This window comes from Lissotriton helveticus, chromosome 6, assembly GCF_964261635.1.
Source record: "Lissotriton helveticus chromosome 6, aLisHel1.1, whole genome shotgun sequence".
In the NCBI taxonomy this organism is placed as follows: domain Eukaryota; kingdom Metazoa; phylum Chordata; class Amphibia; order Caudata; family Salamandridae; genus Lissotriton; species Lissotriton helveticus.
The window spans coordinates 76,196,469-76,222,309 of NC_136067.1; the positions used below are offsets into that span (position 1 = coordinate 76,196,469).

At 46.8% G+C, this 25,841-nt stretch overlaps 1 long non-coding RNA gene across 1 annotated transcript in view; it reads left to right on the forward strand.

Annotated features, from left to right (window-relative positions):
- Nucleotides 1-25,841, forward strand: part of LOC144762245 (uncharacterized) — a 637,926-nt gene that overhangs the window by 294,489 nt on the left and 317,596 nt on the right. The gene's annotated exons all lie outside the window — the stretch shown is intronic.

The following is a 25,841-nucleotide window of genomic DNA, read 5'->3' on the forward strand; positions in this document are numbered from 1 at the left end:
GGCTACGCTAGAAGCCGTGGAGTCCACCTTGAGGTTGGAGGAATGGTCCTCCCCTACCCCCATAACCTTCATCATGGAACTAGCCCACATAGCCCTCACAGAGAACTTTTTCAGGTATGAGTCACAACTCTACCATCAGATCTGCGGGACATCTATGGGTTCTACCTTCGCGCCGAGCCTGGCGTGTATCTATATGGCGACTTTTGAGAAGAACCACATTTACCCACCCGAACAGAATCCGTTTCGTGAACACCTCACCCTGTGGCGTCGCTATATCGACGACATTTTAATATTCTGGAAAGGTGACCGGACTGACTGTGAGGCCTTTTGCACATGGATCAACCAACAAAACCCCTTTCTAAAGTTTACAGGCACTATTTCTGAGAGGTCTGTGCCGTTTCTAGACCTGACTATTAAGCTGGATCCCACAGAAATCTCCACCACTCTCTTCAAAAAAGAGACTGACCGGAACAGCCTTCTGCTATACAACAGCCACCACACCAGATCTTTGAGGGACAATCTGCCATACGGGCAATTTTTGCGACTACGCAGAAATTGCACGTCTATTGGTGACTACAAACAAGAGGCGAGGATTCTTCAGCATAAGCTCCAGGACAGGGGGTACCCGACACAACTCCTTAAAAAATCAACTAAGAGGGCGCTCAACAACAACAGAGACTCACTGTTGGAAACTCACCCCAAGGAAAAGGAGGACTTGATTACTTGTGTTACAGCTTACACAAGGAACTCCACGTTCATAAAGAAGACGGTGAACTCCCATTGGGGGATCCTAAATACGGCGGGTCTAGATATACCACGTCCTCGTTTCGCCTTCAAAAGGACAGCCAACCTTAAAGACACTCTGATCCACACCCGCCCCAAAAAGTCCAGTACACGTCCGTTGAATACCTTATGGGATCTGCCCCCAGTTACGGGCCACCACCGCTGTGGGTCTTGTGTGGTCTGCCCCCAGACTATCCAGGGCAAAACTCTACAACTCCCCAATAATTTCGTGTGGCACCGTAACAAACACACTAACTGTAATAGTGCAAAATGCATCTATCTGCTTATGTGTCCTTGCAAATTAATCTACATCGGGATGACGATGCGCGCCGTCAAACTACGCATCATGGAGCACAATAGCAACATCCGCTGTAAAAAGACTCACACAAGGTTGTATGAACACTGCAAACAACAAGACCATTTGGCTCAACACATACAATGGACTGTCATTGAGTGCCACCCATCCATCAACCAAAAGGCACTCTATAGGATGGAACAGCGGTGGGTGCACCGCCTTCAGGCAGATGACCAGGGGCTGAATGACTCTATTCCTTGGAATATGCTGGCCAGATAGTAAATGCTCAGTCTGTCCCCCTACTAAGGACCTAATCGACCATACCAATTGGGGACTCCGAGTACACCTCGTCCTCAATGGGTACTGCATCCTCACAAATGGAAAGCCACCACTCTAAGATGGCGCTCCACTGTAGACGCTCTTTAGCAGCGCCTCCTGTCCGCTTTCACTTTCCTCACGACGCGCGTCTGAACTGCCTAGCAACGCACCCCGGGCACGCCCACCCCCAACCCTCGCGGCTACCTGTTCTTAAACCCGGCAGTGACAAACCGACCCACCGGCTGTCCTGCGATTCCGCCGTCGGGGGATGGGTAGGTGCCTACAAGTCTAGCGCCCCGAGCAATCGAGGTAAGATGGGGATTCGGGTACTAATGGGGGCTGTTTAATTAATTCATTTAATTCATATACCTCGCGACCATGCACAGCAACTGTTGTCCGTGTCGGATACATGCCGTAGAGATGCCATTGCTCACGGTCAGCAAATACACCGTGTTCACTTTCCCCATTAGGAAACGCCTTCCTGCTCAGGCTCCCCAAGGACAGACCGTGGGGCCCTTCCACCAGGGCTTACGAGTAAGAAAATTCGAGCGTCTCTTCCACCCAGACGCACTCGGCACTTAGTTTTTCCGGTTTAGCGTCAATTGGCTCTGGTTTTTGTTTTATTATTTTTTGTTTGTTGATACTCATTGCACAAACTGATTCTAAGAAATACACTACCATAGGCTACCAAACATGAATGGATGATACTACATGGAGTGTAAGAGCCGATATATATCAAACAGATATTTTCGTGTCAGTGATGTATTACAGCATACATCACCTTACTTCTGATTGATTTTTGCCCTCTCTCTCGTTCACGAAGTCACCAGTACATGTTTGTGCATGCCACTAAATTATGCATGTACACACCTTGAACCATGTTGATTTATTACAGTATGTTTCTACATGTACAGTTCCCACTAAATGCTTTTAGGTTTGATTATATCCATTTCTCTCCTAACATCTAGGGTGGGAATTCCTGCAGGATCTCCACCTGCACTGACATACAGGTTGTATTAGAAATTTCTTTCAACTAGGTTGAAATTTCTCACGTGCTGATGAGCATCTATAGGTCCTGACGAATTGCCTTCATGGCAAGAAACATGTTGACCGCACCTGAGGTGAGGGTTGAACGAGGGCAATTTACCTAATTCCTTTGTGCCTCGCTACCCCTCCCTTTACCTTTTTAACTAGGCAGTGAGCCATCTCATTAAAGTGTCCTTAATGGACTCTACTGACCTATTTTAAAACCTTCACTCACGCTCACTCTTGCACTTTTTAGGTCCCTCACACACACGCATCTATTGGCCAGGAATAAAAGAACTCCACCAAAGAGTAGCACCACGTGCTACCCGGCAGGCATTGCACCGCCAGCCCGCCGCTGGAGCAGGAGGCCAATGATGACACGATACAATCATGAGGGAGGATGGCAACCGTTGTCCAGCCTTGTAATTGTGTGAGGCATCCTTAATTCCGTCAAAGGGTTTCACTGATTCCCTGACACACTATCTATTCTTCCTGAGAGAGGAATTTAATTCATCCTTTGGGGAACTCTGTATACATTTTTGTTGTCTAGAGTGATTTCATTGTCTATGGCCTTTACGTACCATGCTGCCTGAGAACTACTGGCTTTCCAGGGGATGTCCAAGCCTCGCTCATGGACATGCCCTTTGATGGCACTCGTGTTTTCAGAGAGAATATGGACTCAGCGCTAGAGCGCTTTGTGGCAGCAGTGCTATGGCCAGGCCATTGGGCCTGACTGTGGCCCTCATCAACCCCAGCCCACTTTCCACCCCTTTCGTGGCCACGGACGAGACCTTCCACTGCATCCATACCCTCCCACCCCCCATGGCCATCTGGCTTCCCAGCCTTTTCATGGCTGAGGATACAGGTACCACAGACTACATGGGGCAGATAGCCAATTGTGGGCCAGTCCATCACCGCCCCAGCAGCTGCCACCTCCAAACACCTTTAGTTTGCCCTCCAACCATCATGGGTGACGTGGCGGGGTATTAACTGCATCACTGGCGGTCAGTAACTTCGGACCATTGGGTTTTTCAAATCTTCAAAAGGGGCTACGCTCTCCACTTTGTGACTACCCCTCCACTTAAGCCACCTACTTCTGACTGGCTGACAGACGATCGCCCCTCCTAGCTCTCTCAGGAAGTGCTGACTCTCTTGGTCTAGGGAGCCATAGAGATGGTGTCGGTATTAGAAGTAGGTTGTGGTTGCTATTCCCACTACTTTATGATGCCCAAGAAGGATGAGGCCTTCGTCCTATCTTAGATCTGCTCATCTCAATCTCATCCTTAGAAAAGGAGAAATTCCGAATGCTCACACTCGCTCAAGTCCTGGACCCAGGAGACTGGATGGTAGCGTTTTACTTGCAGGACTCATATTTCCACATCCCTGTCCTGCCTGCCCACAGACTGCACCTGTGGTTTACGGTGGACCAAGAGCACTTTCTGTTTGCACTGCTCCCTTTCGGCATTAACAGTGCCCCTCAGGTGTTCACCAAGTTGATGGAGTTGGTTACAGTACATCCGCGGAGATGAGGGGTCCAGTCTTCTCCTACCTCGATGATGACTGTTGAAGGAGGGCCCACCCTAGGCAGTCCCCTCCCACCTCCAGACTCTGGCAAACCTGCACTTCCTGGGGTTCACAATCAACAAGCAGAAGTCACACCTGACACCCTCTCAGATGCTCCCTTTCATCTGACCTATTGTGGACACAATACAGTTTCTGATCTATCCTCCAAAGGGGTGAATCCAGGATATTCAGACTATGATACCCATGTTTCAGCTTCTAGCCTGGATTTCAGTGAGACTGACCCTGTGGTTTTTGGGCCTCTTGGACTCCTGCATCCTGCTTGTAGCACATGGCCGTTGACATGTACGGGCCCTGCAGTGGGACCTTAAGTCCCAGTGAGCGAAGCATCAGTGGAATCTCTCCAACATTGTTCAGATCTCAGAAGGAACTGTAAAGGATCTGCAGTGGTGGCTGACAAACCATGATTGGGTCAGTGGCAGACTCCTCTCCCTTCCCCAACCAGAGCTAACCGTAGTGACAGATACATCTCTTCATCTAGGAGAGGTGGAGATCAGAGGTCTCTGGTCTCCGGTGGAGCCGAGGCTGCATATCAACCTGTTGTAGATTTGAGCGATTCGCTTGTCATAGAAACCCTTTGTTACTTTGATCAAGGGAAGGCTGGTGCTCACAAACAGCACCAGTGCCAGGTGGTACTGCAATAAACAGAGGGGTGGGTTTGTGGACCGTTTATCAAGAGGCTCTGCATCTCTGGACGTGGCTGCAACACCAGAGCATTTCCATGGTGGTTCAACACCTGGCAGGCTCGCTGAACGCCAGCAGACCACGAATGATGTCTCCATCTAGTGGTAGTGCAAGGACTCTTTCAGCAGTGGGGAGAGCCATGGTTAGATCAGTTTGCCACTGCTGAGAATGCACAGTGACATTAGTTTTGGGTGCTGGAGTTTCCAAGGCAACTCTCCCTCGGAGACACTTTTTGTCTCGAGTGGAGCTCCTGCCTCCTGTACGGCCTTTACACCAATACCACTCCTGTCAAGAGTTCTCAAGAAGATCAGGAATGACCAGATCCAAGTTATTCTTGTGACTCCGGACTGGGCACTAAGAGCATGGTATACCAAGCTGTTGAGCGTGGCCATCAGTCTTCGGATCAGGCTGCCTCTTCGTGATGAACCTCTGTTGCACCCTTTACCTTCATGCATGGAGATTGAGCCGCAACAGTTAACAGAGACAAGTGACAGCTTTTGACATTCATCTGGTACAAAATACACAGTTAGAAAGAGGGTCCGAGGGTATAATTATTTAAAGACCAAGTAACAATCTACCCCCCAATCACTTACAGTATAGCGGTATGTGCTGGTGCATTTCCGACATTGTTTGGACTGCATCTAACGAGCTCTGCTAGGGTCTTATCCGCCGTTTGGTGGAAACAAAGCACGGGGAGCCAGTTGCTCATATCGTGCTCACATTTCATCTATAAGCCTGGAGTTTAATTTCCTGTAATATCAGATCTAGACGGGAAGCGTAGTGAGACACGTATGGCCCCCCTTTTTTCCAATTTAAAAAGTTTTTTCCAATTATAAAAGTTTTGTATGGATGCATCACTCTAAGGGAGAGACCTTTTTCTGTTTTGTCTCTCAGGTGTGTGATTTTAAGTAACAAGGTTAATTGAAGGTTCTAGTCTTTCTAGAACCGGTAGAAAGTGAATAGAGAGGCACTATTATAGGCCGCCATTATCTTTATCTACCTACAGAGCGGGGCCTCTTCACCTGAGCAGTCGCCAGGAGAGGTGAGGTCCACTCCCAAGAATATTTGGGTAAGTGAATAAAAAAAAATTCGCAGTATCATTGTATTCGAATCCCCTTTGGGATCAAATTCAAAAGCATTTTATATACAGTCAACACGTAGTGGTCTTAAGTTGAGTTGCATTGTGTATTGTGTTATCTCTCTTTCAGGAAAGATTCCATTATTGGAGTACTCAACCTACACATTGAAAATTTATGGTAGGCTGTATCATATTACCAATCTTTATTTTGATATTTATCTTTTTTTAAATTCACCTATGCAGTAGTGTAAAAAACATTTCTGGTCCTGAAGAAAGCCTGTAGTTGAGTTTTGACTACGACCGGCTGAAACATGTCGACCCTCCTCTGTCACCTATAGGTAGTTATATTGTCAAACTACCCACACGCTGTTTTTAGTCTTGACGCTATGATATCCCTCTATTAAACTCGCTTTTTGGTATCATAGAAGTCAATTTTAACTTCACTTTTTCACACTTATATTACACTGCATATAGTTTTTTCAGCACCACTGAGTCATCATCTCTTGGACAATTCCATCAATGGAGGTGTTCATTAGGACGTTTCACGATACATTGGGTGAGACGCCTATCATACACCAGTACTACACAACGTCAGATGATGAGGTTCTGCCTTACGGTGGGCTGATGGGATTCATCTCCATATCTACACAGGTTAACCTCTGACCCTCACTATGTTGTTTGAACTGTAATATTCTTTGCTAAACAGACCAGTAATAGTCACCGTCTGTTATTCTGGTAGCCAGGCAACCCTCCACCAAGTCAGTATACTCCTGCAGTTGGGATAACTTTGTGAAATGGTGTGACTGCCACAACACCGACAACCTTTCTGCACTTCTTTCCAAGGTTCTTTTGTTTTCTCCATCTTTGGACTAGGAGGGCTCCGTTCTGGGCACAGTTAAAAGTTATCTTTCACCCACTTTGGAATTTTTACAGTTGCTGGACTAACCTTCTTTATTTAAGTCACCTATTATGGCTAGGTATCTTAAAGGTTTGCAGCACATGTTTGCCCCCAGGCCATTCATCACGCCCCTGTGGGATCTGAATTTTGTTTTTAACTTCTTGAAGCGTCCATCCTTTGAATCTCTGCACAATTGCCCTCTTAGGCTATTGACCATCAAAACTGTATTTCTAGTGCCCATTATATCGGCCAGGAGGGTCCGCGAGTTTCAGGCACTCTCTGAACTCCCTCCCTACCACTTTCTACATGAACAAGCTGGCCCTCCATACACGTACCTCCTTCCTTCCGAAGGTTGTGAATCCCTTCCGTGTATGTTAAGGACAACTAGGGGCTACCCAAGACGCTTAGTTAAAAACTCAATGAAAAGGGCTTGGTACTGCCCTCGTGAGACCCTATTGGAACCTAAACCCAAACAAACAACTGACAAAGTGGTCTGTGTCACTACCTTTTCCACTGTCTCCAACCGAGTCAAACAAAGTATTAAAAAAAACTGGCACATACTAAACTCTGGACTACTGCAGTGGGAATTCCCCCTATTTGCTTTCAAAAAAAGCAAAAACCTCAAGGACCAATTAGTTAGGGCAACCCTTCCATCCTCAACCACAGTGAACACCACGCTTAATGATCACTGGTCACTGTCACCTCTCCGAGGTCATTCTAAGTGTGGTTCTTGTGTAGTGTGTGATTTTTCCATTGACTGTAAGGAGTTTGTATTCAGAGATGTGAAGAATGAACTTAAGACCTTTACTAACTGCAATAGTTGTAACATTATCTATGCAATCTTTTGTCCTTGTGATTTAATTTACGTGGGACAAACCAAGCAAAAAATCAAACTGCGAATCTCCCAACATCGGAGCCGGATTAGATGTGGTACAGCAAATGCTCCCCTGGTCGAACATTTCTCCAACAAAGGTCATACGGAAAATGACATACGTTGGACTGTAATCAGCCAAGTGATCATACCACCAAGACGTGGTGACCTGACGCGGATGCTCAATAAGGAAGAGCTTAAATGGATAATAAAAACGGACAGTCTAAACACTGGACTCAACCTTCAAGAGGATTGGACTGCCCTCCTCTAAGCTCTAACCCACTGAACAATTGAGGACCCTTCCTAAATTCTCTGCTTTGGACTTCTCTGTTGCCTTGTGGATCTGCTTGATCAGACGTTTTCTTTAATGTTTTCTGTAATGCTTTTAAGAATTATTGTGAATTAACCTTAAAATTCTTGCTCACTGTCGCCGGGTAATAATCACTTGCACTAATGTACCACCTTTTATTTCACTTCCTTTTCCCTCCCCTAACCCTACCACTCTAATATGGCCGCCGCACTGAAACCCTTGTCTATTTCTATGCCCCAGGATTCTGTAACACCCATGTTTCTACCAGCCAATCAGAACCCTACCACTCCAATATGGCCGTCGCACTGAAACCCTTGTGTATTTCTATGCCCCGGGATTCTGTAACACCCATGTTTCTACCAGCCAATCAGAATCCTTCCAGTCCTTCAAATTCCCTCCCCCAGCACTCCCCTCGAGGAAACCAGGAAACAGATTCCACTACCGACTGAACCGGTAAGTCTAGCGATGTGTGGCTCTCTCCCTCCCGACCCTCCACCACGCTGTAATCCCTAAATGACCTGTTTTCCCTGCAGGTCTTCTCCTGGTACCTCAGATTTTAATCAATGAAGCGCGGCCCACCTCAATAGCGCCCGATTCTGGTAAGAGCCCCACTGCGCCCGCTTCTAACACTTGTGAAGCCTTTTTTGTTCCCCGTTTGCTCTAATTTTGTCCTCCTTGACTTACAGGGCTGCTTCCCCAGGCTATCAATTTCTTAGCCCTTGCCCGTGCCAATCGGGGTAACCTTTTTCCTTTCCCCCCTCGGTAAGCAATCCCTCACTCTTCCCCCACTGCGCCGTGTCTACTAGCACGTATATTTCGGAATCCCGCCGAATGTTTAGTATAAATGTTCCTTGTCACACCGTATGCGTACTCCTCCACTGCGCCTTGAATCTCCATGCCGCATGCAGTCTAGTGTAATTATCACCTCATACTCGGACTTGCCCAACGTGAACCCGCTGTACACACCACTCCGCTAAATCCGAATGATTTACCTTCTGCACGGTTTGCTTTTTAAACTATGTCATGAATGCGCCGCCAAAACTGCCGGTTTTTAAACTAAAGAGGTATCTCAAACACAGATGTACACTGCCTGGCCCAGCTCCCCCACTTATTTTAAATCACTCTCCCACCCTATCACTAGCATACGCGGTCTACACCCCGATCTGCAACTTCACAGAAAACAGGTTCACCATGCACTCAAGTCACTTGGAAATATGCCAATAATATGCTTTAAATGTCCATAAATTAAATGTATATATACTTTCTCTTTCCCTCCCTTCTCTAGGCATTAGAGGCTTATAATGTTAAAGGCAAATATAAATGTCCTGATGATGTATGTATGTATAGGCATTTATATAGCGCACTACTTACCCGTAGGGTCCCAAGGCGCTTCGACCGCTGCGAAATCCTTCCTGGTTTCCCTGAGAGATGGTCCCTTAATGGGTATCTCCAGGGTGAGACCAGGCATCCCCGGCGGTCTGGTGGGGCCGTTAGTGAAGATGAGGCAAGCTAATGCCCAGAGTTGCCGAGTGTGATCGCTGATCAGAGTGGGAACTGAGGCGAGAGAATTATCGAGTCCGCTGACCCTGGTCCAGAAACCTGCCGCGCCGGGAATCAAACCCTGGTCCCGGGCCGTCCTCTGCTCTCGGGTCTGCCGCCTCTAACCAGTGAGCCACACTACTTCATGATGGTCCCCATGACTAAGTAGTGGGACCGAAACGCCGTCGACTCATTGTACACCATATACAAATGCTTGATTTATATGTTATATGTAATGGTGTTTAACTGATATTTCTGTACACTCAATACTTTACAGAAATCGCTGCTTTTGCCTTGAAAAGCCCTGCTCTTTTCCTCTGTTTACCTTTTGTACTGATCTGACTGTGTTTGGGTACAGGCTTGTGCCCCACACTGGTGATTTGTTGAAGGTATTCCTGTGTATGAAATATTTCAATTGAGTAAAAAATTGAAGACCTCTGTCCGGCTGGACATGTCGCCCCAAATATAGAACTGATTCAGTCTATATTCATTGCTTTGCATATAATTCTTTTGCATGGACCGTTGTTGTTTCACAAAAAAAAAAAAAAATCCCTGCCGTGTAGGCCAGAAAATGACCCTGCCTACGTTTTTTACTCTGCTTCATCCCTCCAAAGAAGAGAGACTTCACCATTTGGACCCAAAAGAGCATTGTAATTCTACCTTGACTGCAGAAAAGAGTTCTGGGTGGACAATCAATTCTTCGTGGGTTATCTAGGAGCCAAGAAAGAGTAAGCAGTGCAGAAAGAGACCATCGCAAGATGGACAGTGCTCTGCATCAAGGAAAGATGGAAGAAAGGTGAAAGGTCAGATGCAAGGATGAAAGAATGACTGGCTAGAAGAGTGTACGGGTTGACTGGCGAAAGTGTAAATGGATGGAAGTATGGAAGAATGTTCAGATGTAGATGAGTGAATTGATGGATGGTTAACCGACAGATGGATACATGAAAATGGGTGGACCGGTGAAAAGATGGATTGGTGGATGGGGCAATGGGTGGGTATATGTAACGGTGAAGGTATGGACAGATGGATGGATGAATAGTTGGAAGGATACATTGATGGATAGCGGGAAGGAGGGTGAAAGGAGCTCTTCTTGGGAGGGTCACATTTGCTCGCTCCGCATGCAGGGTCTGATTAGAGGTGTGTTTCAAGTGGGGGTATTTAAATTGTCTAGTTACTCCCTTGGAACTAAATGTTACTTTGCCTAGGCCAGCAGAAAGTTCGCTGCCCAAGGCGCAGGGGCACACCACTTCGAGGCACTTGTGCACAGTGTGGTGGTGGGGCCTGCCAGAGAGCTGCCGTGGTGCAGATAGGAGGCTGTGCTCATAGGCGGATCATGGCATTTAGGGCACAGGCAGGAGCTGTGGAGAGCACCGGGAGAGAGGGGACAGACTGGATTAACCCGGAGGGGTGAGCGGGGCGCTCCAGCGCTGTTTGCTCTTCCCCACGCACGGCTTTGTCAACCGCCCCTTTCAGTGGCAGCTGCTGGGAGACAAGGGCCGTGTTCATTCTCCAGCCCCAGCCCCCCTCGGCGTGCGTGCCGGGATCAGGGCACGGCTGGTGGCGTGGGACCGGGGAGAGACCCGGGCTTTGATGCCCAGGAGCTGTCGCCATGGTTTCCCATCATTGGCTCCCCACACTTCCTCTTCACCCATCGCACTTGTTATTTGCTACTTAATTACCTCCCTGGTGCCTCCGGCGGCGCTGAAGGGGTGGAAGGAAAGGGGTGTTCCCCACTTGGACCTGACGCTCTGCAGCCAACGGGAATCCGCAATGGGATATTGTAGCAGATAGCTCAGCGAGCTGCTCGCGAGCTGCTGAGATCTGCGTGTGGTCTGCAGGCATTAAAGGGGGGTTTCCACTTGGATCTGAAGCTTTGCAGCCACCGGGAATCCGCAATTGAGTAAAGAAGATAGCTCAGCGAACTGAGCGCTCGCTGCTAAGATCTGTGTGTGTGTGTGTGTGGTCTGCTGGCATGGTAGGGGGTTCCCCATTTGGATCTGATGCTTTGCAGCCACCAGTAATCCGCAATGGGATAAAGTAGGTAGCTCAGCGAGCTGTGCGTTCGCTGCTGAGATCTGTGTGTGGTCTGCAAGTCGGGTATTAGAAACCAAGCAAGCTTGACTCATCCTTTCAACCTTCTGGGGTCGATAAAACAAGTACGAGTTCATTTGGGTAATGTTAATAGTGTAAACAATGTTCTGTGTGAAGAGCTTTGGCGCTATATACATAACACGTTATTAATATATCTGACACGGATCCATTGTGTCATTCCTTAGAACGAGTTAATAATAATTTCTACAAATGAAAATACTAAGCAGGAAACATATTGAGAGGCAGATAATTATGCACGAAGTAAACCGACCTAATTCCAGTGCCCCTATGGGTGGCTCCATAGGGCTGCTATGGGTAAAAGGCTGTTCGTGCCCCTCCTGTTGGACATTAAGGAGAGGAGTGGTGCCCATCACAGGTGAAGGCATATGCCAAATTACAATTTCGCTGGCCACTTTTTGCGAATTTGACTTATTTTGTAACTTCAGGAACCTGTCATGGTAGGTTTTGCACCACTTTCCTGTGAACGGTACCTACAAGAGAGCTTTTATTGGCTTTGCAAGTGTTCTCTGCCATGAAATCAACTTTTTTCAGAATTTTAAAAACTCATTCGATATTTTAAGCTTCGTCTACCTCATAAAAGTGTCAAAGTTATAAAAAAATTAAGAAGTTTGCAAAAGACAGCTGCCCAAACTTCACCCGCCTGTGATATGTACAAGATAAGATCATTTTGGGCTAAATGTAGGTAAATCTTTTTTACCGATTCTAAAATACCGAATTTTACCGATTCGGTATTTTAGAATCGGTAAATTAGATGTAGGTAATAATTCGGTATTTTTATTGAATCGGTAAGATTCGATAATTACCGAATCGGTATTTACAGATTTGGTATTTGCCATTGATTCCTCTGGGCCTGGAGGCCAATTACCAAATCGGTAATTACCGATTCGGTGAATACCAAAAATTTCAAGGGTGGCAGGGTGTCACTTTGACACCCTGTTGCACCCCTGATTAGTGCTTGTATACACATACATGCCCCCAAGGGCATGTATGTGTGCCACATATTTGCACATATTTGCATTTACATAGGAATTCGTTATTTACCACCAACTAATAGTTGGTGGTAAATAACGAATCCTTAAAGCCCTGTAGCACACAGTGCTACCTACATCTCAAAACACAGATTCGGTAAATTTACAGAATCTGTGTTTTTTAATGCCCTACATCTCAGTATCCAAATACCGGTCGGTAACGGCCGAAAATCAGTATTTTCGTCCGGTACCGACCGGTATTTGGATACCTACATCTGGCCATTTATCCTCTGAGACATGTGAGACTTCAGAACGCACCTTATACATATTGTGGGAGTGGCCCTGCTGCTGAATGCCTACTATGTTGTTACTGACTACTCTCAGACGTCATCAACCTTGGGGAGTAGGCCCGTATACAGGGCTTTAAATGGGATGAAAAAACTGGGGGGGTAGAGGGTCTCTCCAAGGGGCGTGGCCTATTTAATTAAGGACGTGGCTTAAAAACACGTAAGCTAAAATTCTGTGCTTAGCATACTGTGCCGCCCAACTTTTATTTTGCTGTTTTTAGGTCGAAGGCCTAAAGGCTGCGCTTGCGCAGTCTTAGGCCAGAGATTTAATGATTCTTAGTAGCGCTGTAGGTCCCGCCTTCCTGCCCCGTCTCTCCTCCATTGGCTGGCTTCCTAAACGGAGGCCAGCCATTGGAGGAGAGATGCGTCACTCCAAACAAGCCCCGTCTTTTTTGGATTCGGGGGCGTAATTTTTGCTGTTCTTTAGACAGTGACGTCATGCGTCACTCAAAACAGCAAAACCACGCCCCCGATTCCGAAAAATGTGGAACCCTGTGGCAGCCATTTTCCTTTCCCCGCAGTGAGGGTGAGACTCGAGCCTCTGCCTCTGCCCCCGTTTGTGCCGTGCATTTGCCCCGCTCCTTGGCGATTTTCGGGTCCCCTGGCAGGTGCCCACCCTGCCAGGGACATCGCCGTTTAATTTAAGGCCGGGGCCCACCCGGCATTGCCAAAGACTTCACCGCCGGGCCCGGGATTCCCACACGCTGCACCCGCCTTCCTGCCCGCCTTCCTGCTCGGGGCCTCGCTGCTATTGGCGGACCCCTAAGGCAGGAAGACAGGCAAGCGGAGAGAGGACGGAGGCCGGCCTACAAGCAAGCCGGTAGTCCCGCCGCGGAGGAGAAGGAGCCAGCCGCCGTCCCATCTGTGAGCAAAGGGCTGGTCTGTGAAGAAAAGCTGCACTTCACTCAGAGGCGGCAGTGTGCGCAGCACTGTCTCTGTGGGAGAGCTGTGTTGTGTCCCAAGCTGAGGCGTGCACCGGACCTCTCCTTCTCCAGGCGGGTACTGCAGATACTGTGCACGGGACCTGTCCCCCCCGGCCGGCCGGAGAGCTGTGCAGCAGAGTGCATGGAAGCAGTCCCGGCGCAGACCTGTGCAGCAGAGAGCAGAGTGCACGGAAGCAGTCCCGGCGGAGAGCTGTGCAGCAAAGCAACGGCATGCCCCTCTCAGCCTCCTGCTGACCGTGGACAGGGCTGTGCCGCCGAGGTTCGACTGACGGTAAGAGTAACGCTCTGAAAGTTGTCTCCGTCCTGGCCATCCAACTCTCACGGCTCCCTCTCCCACTACCCTGACCTGCTTGACACTCTCTGATTTTGTTTTTTTATTTTTTTCCCCCATCGCCGAAACCCCCATTTTGATCTCGGTGCAGCTCTATTCCTGCCCTTCGGCATCTCCTGTTGCAGTTCTGGGAGATGTACACTGCTCTGCCTGTGCATTCGTCCCTGCCCTTGTGCTCCTCACCCTTGCCCTTCAGCTTCTCAAGCTGTTTGTGGTGGGAGCCATGCCCTGCTGTGCAAGTGTACCTCATTCCTCGCCTGCCCTCTCACCTTTGGCCTTCCGCACCTCTGTAAGCGCGCTGCAGCCTTGGAGCGCTGCTTTTTAGTTTTCGCCTGCAGAGCGCTTGCAAAATCTCTTGTAATTAAAAAGAAAAATATTAAAACAGGTTTACAGCCCACCCATTAGTTACAATTGGTTATCTGTGCGGTCACTAGCATACAGTTTGCGGTTGGTGGCAAGTGTCCTCCCACTAGCCACATGATTCTTGAGGTACATTGATTTAGTTAGGTTCTAACACTCCATAAGAGTGCATGTGTTTCCAGACTGTCGTCCTCTACCAGCTCACCCTTTCCATGACACTTCCTGCACCCAGAGCATCTTTCCCCCGCGTCGTTGCTTACACCAGCCTCCACGCACACTCTTAAACACCAAGTAAACCTTGGTAAACCCGTAGACCACGTGGCACCCACAAGTAAGTAGCAGGCAGGAAAGGGATCGCCTTGGTAAGTCCTAAAATCTTTAATCTGCAGCCCGCCCCGGTTTGTAAGAAAGCATGCTCCCTTTCCTTGCATACTCAATGCTAGCGATAAATGTGCCATCTGTTGCACTGCACAGGTATGCGCTAGATCCATGCTGTGAGGAGAACCGCACACAATGCGGTATTAATTCTAGTTATGGTATTTCGTGGAATTGAAAAATGAAACATTCTCTTATTTGAGTATCAGAATGTTGGCAAGCATGAGGTGGAACACTCTTGATGTCATTGGACACTGAACAGATTATTCTGTGGCTTTTTTTTTTAGGACTTTTGCCTCATTTTGCTTACTCCGTCCTCCGAAGTTTCCCAACGCCCCCATTGAGAGTAACGCCAGACACCATGAAGTATCTTGACAGTTTATATGCAATTTAGACACCCCCACAACTAGGAGTGTCAGGCAGTTGCTGGACATGTGTTGAAGATGCCGAACATTGTTGTGAACCACGCAGGCACCAATCCACTACCGAACATGGGACTATCATTACACAACACAGCATCGATGTGCTTTAGAGTCGCATGAGGATGCTCAATACTCCCAACATTTCCCTCTTTTTTTTTTTTCCTTCAAACTATTTTGCAGTAACAAAGGCACCTGTTATGGTCTTAATTTTTTACAAGTACATGAATAGGCAGTACATTTCACCCCCCTTACCCCACTCTTCTGTCTATTCACACTCACGCCATGTGCCCAGTGGGTCCAGAGAACCGCACGTTTCTGGGGCTCGCTCCACAGCAGACCCGCAAAGTAATCTGTTTTTTTTAAGCAGGTCCGTCATATGGCACGTTACTTGGCATATCCTCTTAGGTGTTGAGAGGGAGTGACTTTGCTAAGATGGGGAGCTAGTGGTGTTTTCCAACGTAAGGAGTTCTTCTCGCAATGGCTGCCATGTGTCACAAGGTCTACATGCTATTGGTTGCCAGTTAGCGTATAGCTCACAGTTAGTGTTACAGTGGATTAAGCTGTTAAGCCTTGCTTTTTGTGTAGGAAAGTGCATGGTGCCTCAAAGCGGCGTGAGGTTTTAGGGATGTCATGTACATAACCTAAGAGCGCTCGTTCTGGTGAGGGTGTGATTATGATGTGAGTCATGTGTGACAGCTCTGCAAATATGACCATCCAATATTGTTCATCCTATCTCGGCTCCACGTCATACGTGCAAAGTCCACAAGCGGTGTGTAGCATTTGGTGCATGTGTCTCACTACCTCACTCTCTAGCTCACAACCTCACAACTTCACTCTCTCTCTCTCTAACTCACTACCTCAATCACTCTCTATCTCACTACCTCACTCTTTCTATCTCACTAACTCACTCTCTCTTTCACTACCTCTCTCTCTATCTCACTACATCACAACATCACTCTATGCTTATATCTCACTACCTCACAACATCCCTCTCCCTCACTACCTCACTCTTTCACTACCTCACTCTCTCTTATCTCACTACCTCACTCTCTATCTACCTCACTCTCTCTCTCACTACCTCACTCTCCCTCTATTTCAATACCTCACTCTCTCTCTGCTAATGCAATAGGTATCACATATGCAAAAAAAAGCTAATGCCAATAGAAATGACAATGCCATTTATTTAGGGATACAAAAAAGATAAAAAAAATAATGAGCAATACCAATAGCTCTACCTATAATATTGCCGAGACCATTGCATTGTAAATGCTTGTTTTTCATTGCATCCAGATATATAATATACCAAGTAACATCATACCTACAACAAGTCAGGACTATTGGCTTTGTCAACGGTTGTTAGTTACATAAGATAAATAAGCAGCAACTATGGCTTGTATATAATATTGAAAAACCTTCCACTTAGAGCCCTGGTGGACAGTGCTGTACTCCTGCGTTTCAAAATGAGAATGGAAATCCAGAGAGAAAATGACTCTTTAAAGGATTTCCCTTCCCCTAGAACGCTCACCTGGCATGACGTCATGCTGTAACTTCTCCACTATTGTGAAGTGAGCAATGTGAGCAGCGCACATCGATGTGCCTGCTGTGACTGCAGTCTGGAAAAATTGGACCGCCTGTGCCAAGGCACAAAACAGAGCCCGATAGAGACCCGTTTCGAGGTCCCCTTTAAAAAACTGCCGGTGGTGAGCACCGGTGAGACCCTGCCCACTTAAAGCCCTGCCCTTATAAAGGATCACACTCCCAAAGGCTGACACCTCTGCTAACATCTTGGAAATCATGTTTTAACTTCACTTTTAAAAGGGATAAGGAAACACAGGCAGTGTGCAAAGTACTTTTCATCTGGGTTGCAAGATGAATGCATCTTTGACACTTTGTGCCATAGCGTGGAGATCTGGTCCAACTCACACCACTGTTTGCGGTAAAGTTGTAGTGATTCCCAGTCAACACACCAAGACTGTGAAATAAAACACTGGATTCAGGCTTTGGTCGAGTTTGTAAGTGTATTTATTTAGAAAGAGTTCTGTGAGTCACAAAATCAAGGAACAAGAAGGTTCCTCAGTATTTGCGGTTGTCAATCACCTGAGGCAAGCCTGAGCACTTATTTATATCCTGACACAGAGTGTAGGTGGCTGGCTTAGTATTTGGTGCACACTTATTTAAGTGTATTACCTTACACTAATCCAGACAACCCTTATGGTGATTTTAGTGGTCTTTAGACAAACATAGAAAGGTCTCGAAGTGGTAGCTGTGGAGAGCAGCCTCCAGGCTTATCTTGAAGGAGTGTTAAGCAGCTTGTTTTACCAGATCTAATCACGTAGTGTAGGTTAAACGAAAAAGAACCACACAGTGTATATATAGCAATAGTTCTATTTATTACACAACACTCACTAACACATTGGTATATCCCCTACTCAGAGATACAAACACAAATATACAAGAATACTTCAAATGTAACAGGTATGCAAGAACAAAATACAGTGTCTCCAGGTGGAGACCACACCATATATTTGGTAAGTGGAATGTGAACTGCGACCGAAGTCGGTACTTGGACCAGGAGACTCGGAGGAGCTTGGGACACAAGGAGCCACCCAAGGTAAGTACCCTGGAACCCCACCTAGGCTGTGTGCAGATGAAACGCAGCTGCGTATCCAATAGAAATCAACGGGGAAGTCGTGGTTGCAGTTTTAAAGAAGAAGGACCCTTCCCAGTGGACCCTGAAGAAACCCCCATGAAAGACAGAAGGTTGGAGAGTCACCACACCCGTGGATACCCCAGGAAGCAGGATACCTGCCCCAGGGAAGCCAGTTGCATAGGTATGAAGTGGCGTTGGAAATCACGGGAGGCCACAATTGCGGACTTCAAGAAAGATGCCGCTGGAGAAGACTGTGAAAGAGTCCGGTGGAATATAAGGGTGGATTCTTGAAGAGGTGAACTTGTAAGCAGAGGGGACACTGTCTATGCCACTCTGAGGTGACCAGGAGGCACGGAAGAGCAGTGACCACCAATGACGGATGGTTCAGGAGAGTTGACAGTGACCTTGTTGCTGCAGCTATGAGGATCTGGCAATGCTGAGCAAGACCAGGAGCCGTGCATGAGCTGTCCCATATCAGAAGTCGAGAACCAGGGGGTTGGTGTCCGCGGGAGCACCAACAAGCCTTGGGAGCTGCAACAGGTGTGGAAAGTGGAGAAGGAGCTGAGGTTCCGTAAAAATTATTACGATGTTCTGGGCATTACCGAATATAGACGAGTTTGGTATCTACGAACCGCAAAAGACGAGTTCGGCAAGTGTGCGAATTTTCGCTACACTACCTGCCAGGGTTCGTCTAATATTACGTGTTCTTCATCTGAACCCTCGGGTTCCATTTTAGATACGGCATCCATTTTGTTTCTTGCCCTCACGTAGTCAGCGAGCAGGTAACTGTTCGCCCCTTGACCCTCTAGTTCCCAAGCCTTGCGGAAGACGCATATTCCTTTCATGCGTCTTTATGGCCGGAGGAATGACACAGCAAAGGCAGATGGCACAGCTTGAGGGTAATCTGATTGTACCGGTCTATTGTGACAGCCTTACAGGCAATGGATCCAACTCTTTTGATCTCGCGATCATGCTTCCGATATTACCCCCACACTCTTTTCTCTACACGTGTCTGACTTCCTTGCAGCTGCTCTTGTCTCTCCTTCTTGGTCATTTACAACACTAATGGGTGTGCCTAATGGTGGGAAGATGTACTTTTACAGTTGGGAACGGGCATGGCTATTTATAAAGATGTTCCGGGATTCTGAACACATGAAAGCGACCCTTTTTGAAGTCTACTGTGGGAACCGGATTGTAATCTTTTGTCCACATGTTATGCAATGGCAACATTCTGTATAAAAGAGAGCGACCTACATAAGGAATTTGAAGCAGACTCTCAGAACCTACACACTGTTGTACTTCTTGTGACTTTTGCCTCCCTGCAGTAATAAACGCTGATCTTTGACGCCGAAGGAAGTTTCCCGTGTCTCTGTAATTTGTGCGCCGAAACAGGTATCCCATGAAGGTTATAGGTGTTGTTCCCTGGCACCGCTGGTACTGTTAAAAGTCCAGTCCTTCAGTTGGCACCCATCGTGGGGCGACTTCAGCGGTACCGGTCCAAAGCCTGATGATCGTGAGGAACTTCGTGTGAAATCTCCAAGGGAAGGTGCACCCCGCTTCATCGATCCTGTTGTCGAAATAAGTGGCCCGAAGTTTTTCCTTGCGAAGATTCCCGCCTCCTGACGGCTGCGACGGACCGATGCCCTGACTGTCGACCTGTCTTCGACGCCCGGCGCAGACCTTATGTACAAGCGAGACGATAGACGGGCCTTCCTGGTGACGCCATTGAAGTTCTGAGTTAAGTATTTGTGGGTCGCTCCCAGTCCTTAGTGGTTGTTCTAGCTTCTTGAAAGCTTTGTTGTTAGCCTTTAAGGTTTTGTTGTAATAGCTCACCGAGCTTTGTAATAGCCTCCTCAGGCTTTGTGGTTAGCTCTCCGAGCTTTGTGGTAGCCTTAAGGCTTTGTTGTATTGCATGGTTCCATTGCATTTGTGGTTCTTAGTATTGGTCCTTAGTATTATTTGACAGTTGCAATTGCCAAAAACCGAGGGTTTTGACTTACACGAGGTTTAATTACTTCGGTAATCCTTGAAGTTTGATACTAGGTTAGTGTGCACGATGCCTAGCCATAGTGGTTTGTTTCGTATTTTCAAATGTTGCGCAATGGATTCCCGGTTGGAGGATTCGTGTCCGATACCTCCAATTGGAACTCCGATACATGATCTTTATAGTCGACATGGGGTGGGTCCTATAATATATAATGATTACTGGGTCCGCTATACAAAGAAAGACGGTGACCTTAGATGGCCACCACATGGAACTTTTGAACTTTCGATTTTAGATAATCTTGAGGCTAAATTATTTTTAAAGAAAGCTAGGCCAGCTATGTTTGATTCCTTTCGGATATGGCGTAAAGAGGCCAAGCAGAAAGAAATCAAACAACTTAAAAAGGATCAAAAGCAAGGGTTCGTTCCGATAATGCAAACTATACGAGAATGTAAACAGGACAAAGAAGAAAAGGAAATGGAAATCTCTACTAGATTGCATCATATGAAAATAGATAAATGTTACCCAGTTTTGCCAAATAAGGGAGAAGGTTGACCCCAGAGAGAATTGCAGAGATTACCCGAATGATTGTGCCAAAAACCGAGAGAGATGTTCGAGCCTTTTTAGGTATTACGTCCTATTGCAGACAATGGATTCCAAATTTTTCATTGTTGGCGAAACCATTGATAGCCCTTACGTGCAAGGATGTTTCATCCCCATTGCCTTGGACTGAAGAGTGTCAGAAAAGATTTTCTGAATTACGTGATGCGTTGTGTTCGGCTCCTGTGTTGGGCACTCCTGACTACAGTAAGCCATTTACACTATACGTTCACGAGAGGGATGGTTGTGCGTTGAGTGTCCTGACACAACCTTTTGGTGGTAAGCAACGCCCATGTGCCTATTTTTCTTCGACTTTAGACCCAGTAGCAAGAGCCTTGCCAAGTTGTTTAAGGGCAACAGCGGCAGCTGCGGCGTCCATTCGACAGTCCGCAGGTTTAGTTATGGATAATATGCTCACGGTAATGGTTCCGCATGCAGTTGACACTCTATTGAATCGAACGAAAACTCAACATCTGACGAGCGCAAGATTGTCTGGATATGAGTTGACGTTGCTGGCCAGTCACATACGGATAAAACGATGTAATGTGTTGAATCCAGCAACATTGCTGCCGATTGACACAGAATCAAATGGTGAAGCAGTACATGACTGCTATCTCAGAACTGAGGAGGAAACTAAGGGTCGTATTGACCTAAAAGATACTCCATTGACAGATCCCGATGGTACTTTGTATGTGGATGGTTCTTGTTTCAAGTTGCCGAACGGTGATGTGACGACTGCATATGCTGTAGTTACATTGAGAACGATTGTGGAAAGCGAAAGACTAAGCCAGAATTCGGCTCAGGCTGCCGAGTTAATCGCTTTGACGAGAGCGTGTGTGTTGTCTAAAGATAAACGGGTGAATGTGTTTACAGATAGTCAGTATGCGTTTGGTGTGGCACATAGTTTTGGACGACTATGGAGAGAGAGAGGATTCCTTACGTCGCATGGCACGAAGATTCAACATGGTCAGCTTGTAAATGATCTTTTAGATGCACTCACATTGCCTAAACAAGTGGCCATAGTCAAATGTAGCGCACATCAGAAAGTAACAGATGATGTGGGTCGTGGAAATGCGTTTGCAGATGAAACGGCTAAAGAAACGGCTAAAGATTTGACGAACAGAATGTATGTTACGAGCTCAGTGAGATGGCCAACAGAGACTGGTATGTGTGAAGACACATTTGAAAGTGTGAAAGGAATACAGAATGAAGCCACTGAGACGGAAAGGACTAAATGGAGAGAGAGCACGGGAAGATTGGATGAGAATGGATGTTGGGTTGATTTATCAGAGAAGCAGAGATGGATGTTACCGGATGCGTATGTGCTCGCTGTTGTTACAATGGCTCATGGTATGGCACACATCAACACTAAAGGCATATGCAAGTTGTTGTCTCATGTATGGAAGAATGATGGGATTACTAAGTGTGCTGAGAGAGTGGTTAAAAATTGTATGGTGTGTTTGATGCACAATCCTGGTAAGGGCACCCCCACTCCACCTGGCCATTTTGCCCCTCCTACGTACCCTTTCGAAGTTATCCAGTTGGACTTTATCCACATGGACCGATGTAATAACTTGAAGTATGTGTTGGTTGTGGTGTGTGCATTCTCTAGGTGGATTGAGGCCTACCCCCTTAAGGATAATACGGCTTTATCCACGGCAAAAATTTTGCTCAAAGAGTATTTTCCCCGCTACGGAATGCCTCGGGTCGTATGGTCGGACAACGGAAGTGAGTTTGTTGGGAGTGTGATGAAGAGTGTGTGCCGCGGTTTAGGGATAGTACAAAAATTTCATAGTGCAAACCATCCACAATCAGCAGGCTTGGTGGAGGGATATAATGGCACTCTAAAACTGAAATTGGCTAAAATTCAGGCAACAACTGGTTTATCTTGGCCCGACGCTTTGCCTCTGGCTCTCCTGTCGACCAGGGCAACTGTACACTCTCGAGTAGGGCTCAGCCCATATGAGATTGTGTTCGGTCGTCCTGCTAATATATGGGGAGTCCCAAGACCTAAGGAAGTTGACAGAATTGAATACCCTATGTTGATTGATTATCTCTATGATCTGACTGCTAAATTGAGTTTGATTCATCAACAGGTCTTTGAGTCTCTGCCATCACAAACAGAGGGTCCTGGTCATCGACTTCAACCAGGGGACTGGGTCCTCGTCAGAAACTACGGACGAAAACGAAACCTTGAACCAAGATTTGTGGGCCCGTTTCAGGTACAGCTGGCTACGAGGACGGCGGTTCGACTACACGGACGCCGGAACTGGGTACACGCTACCCACACCAAAAGAGTCCCGCTTCCTCTACCATCGGACACCTGGATGAGAAGAGGTCTTTCTTCATCTGAGACCGACACTCCACCACGTTTCGTTCCATTCAGCGAAGCTCGGCTTGTATCTGACACCGTTGCTGACTCCTCTCAAACAATTTCCTCCACGTCAACCTTGGAAAATTTGACTGTCGAACAATTGCCTGAACAATTGAACACTCCTTTGCCGTCCAATCCATTGTTTGAAGATCAGACTCACCCTGGAAGTAGCCGATATTTTCTTCGTCCACGAACAAGCCATAAATAAAAAGATTTTTTTGTTTATAGGTTCTACGTTACTCTGAAAACAGTGGACATTATATATATTGTGTATCTTTTTTCTTTTTCGTACAGCCAAGAACATTATCTAGCTAGAACCTACCATCCAGGTTGACCGTAAGGCCGTGCGGGTACTTCCTTCTGTTTAGCAGCTATCGACACAAGGTTGGTTTCTATTATCAATTTCTGGGAACTCCTGGGAATTGATAACCGCTACTCAGAACTAAGTGCGTCAAGAACGTCGCGGACGGTCGTTAGGGGATGGAATCATCATTGTCTGAGCTGTCGAAAAGAGAAGAAATGTTGGCGCAAAGATCTACATTGCAGAAAATATGTCATACAAAATGGTTTTTCTCACAAGTAATCATACTGTTTCTCACCATATCTATGCTATTGGTAGGAGGAATATATTATGGGTCTCAGTTCTTATTGTCTTCTGCTACACCTACTCTTCCATCTCATGATCAATATGTCGTTTCTACTGTTTCTCCACATTCCTTTTATCCTCTGCCTCAACACGAACAAATCAGACGTGCGGAATTCAGAAACAACTCTTTTATTCAACTCCTGCATCAGCATCAGTTAGTGGTAAACACTACCAACTGTTGGGTGTGTGGATTAATGCCACATACCATGGATAAGGGTATTCCGTACTTAGTTCTGCCTTATAGTGCACAAGGGTCAGCTCGAGCATTACAAACCATGTTCCGTAGCGCACTAGATTCCTACCCCCATCGAGAACCACGCTCAGCAAACTCTGGTCCTGGCCCGTACCACAAGACTCTGGCGAGAGCTATTGCAGACTTAGATAGAGATATTTTTGACGCATCGCTCATCCCAGAGGAAGAGGTGCGAGCATATAAGGAACTAAGGGCCAGATGTAGGTAGCCAAATACCGGTGGTAACGGCCGAATTCGGCCGTTACCGACCGGTATTTGGCTATTGAGATGTAGGGGCACGGAAACAGGGCAAATCGGTAATTTTACTGATTCGGTAAATATACCGGTCGGTAAATTTACCGACCGGTATATTTACCGATTCGGTAAAATTGATATGTAGGTGGGACTCTTCTGAGTCCCACAAGGCCTACAAAATCGGTATTTTACCATCAAATTCAATTTGATGGTAAAATACCGATTCCGGTGTGCATGCACATGTGTGCATGCACACCTGTGCCATATGACAGGCAGACCTGCCCTTAGGGCAGGTATGCCTGCCACATGGCACCCGAACCTTTTTTGGGGGTGCTAGAGGGTGTCAAAGTGACACCCCCTGCACCCTTGTCAAAATCGGTATTTACCGAATCGGTAAATACCGACCGGTAATGCCCCATTCATTCCTATGGGCTTCAAAGCCCATAGGAATGAATGGGGCATTACCGGTCGGTATTTACCGATTCGGTAAATACAGATATTTACCGAATCGGTAAAAAACACATCTGGATGGACCTACATGTCCACCCTTCATATTTACCGATTCTTAATTACCGAATCGGTAAAATTCGGTAATTAAGAATCGGTAAATATTTTTTACCTACATCTGGCCCTAGGTGAAGATGAGTACAGCTTATCAGTAGGTGAAAGGCAGCTTAAAAGCTCGCCACCGATATGGATTGTACCTCACCTTGGTAATTTCTGCTTGAAAGGTCTTGGTCGAAATCCGAGAGCTCAGTTTGGGGAGAGTGCTTGTACCGAGACGTATGTCTTACCGACGCTCTCTTCCCCTGTTTTCCTGCCTGCCAAGGGTACCTACTTTGTATGTTATGATCGAGCCTATACGTGGTTACCTCATGACTTTTCGGGTACCTGCTATATTGCGAATCTATTGCCTCCCACTTTCACTGTGGCCTCTGATTATCACAGAAATAGAATTGTAAGAGGTGTGATTAGCAAAGAAGATACTTCCGGACAAGAGGCGGGAGACTTTTTTAAGGGTTTCCTACCGTTCTGGGGACCGATGGTTAATAGCAGGAACCTGAGACAGTTAACTCGTGTAGTAGAATCAACTGCCAACATAACTGCAAATGCCCTTGGTAATTTGACAGCCGAGCTCCAAGCGGATAGACTGATGACGTTGCAGAACCGTATGGTTCTAGATATCGTTCTAGCAGATAGAGGTGGGGTTTGTAAAGTCATCCATTCGAGCTGCTGCATATTCATACCTGATAACGCTCCAACGGTTTATCAAGCCATCTCTAAGTTGCACAAAATTTCGGAGTCCATACACGTGGACGAAGGAAATTGGACGCTTCTGGGATGGTTTTGGGGTCTGATATCGACTTGGGGTTGGAAGATTCTGATGATCATAGGGATTGTTGTGACATTTCTGTTCTCATGTTGTCTTTGTGTGCAATGTGGTCCTGCCTTATGTGGCCTTTGCGCTACGACGTGTATAAGACAGCCCGTTGTCACCAAGGAGGCATTGAAGGATAGAATAATGTATCAACAACATCTGGATGATCTGATGAGTATCGAAATCGATTATGATTCCGACTAGTGCTTGCCTACATGAGGGCAAAAGGACCGTCTGAGGTTCCGTAAAAATTATTACGATGTTCTGGGCATTACCGAATATAGACGAGTTTGGTATCTACGAACCGCAAAAGACGAGTTCGGCAAGTGTGCGAATTTTCGCTACACTACCTGCCAGGGTTCGTCTAATATTACGTGTTCTTCATCTGAACCCTCGGGTTCCATTTTAGATACGGCATCCATTTTGTTTCTTGCCCTCACGTAGTCAGCGAGCAGGTAACTGTTCGCCCCTTGACCCTCT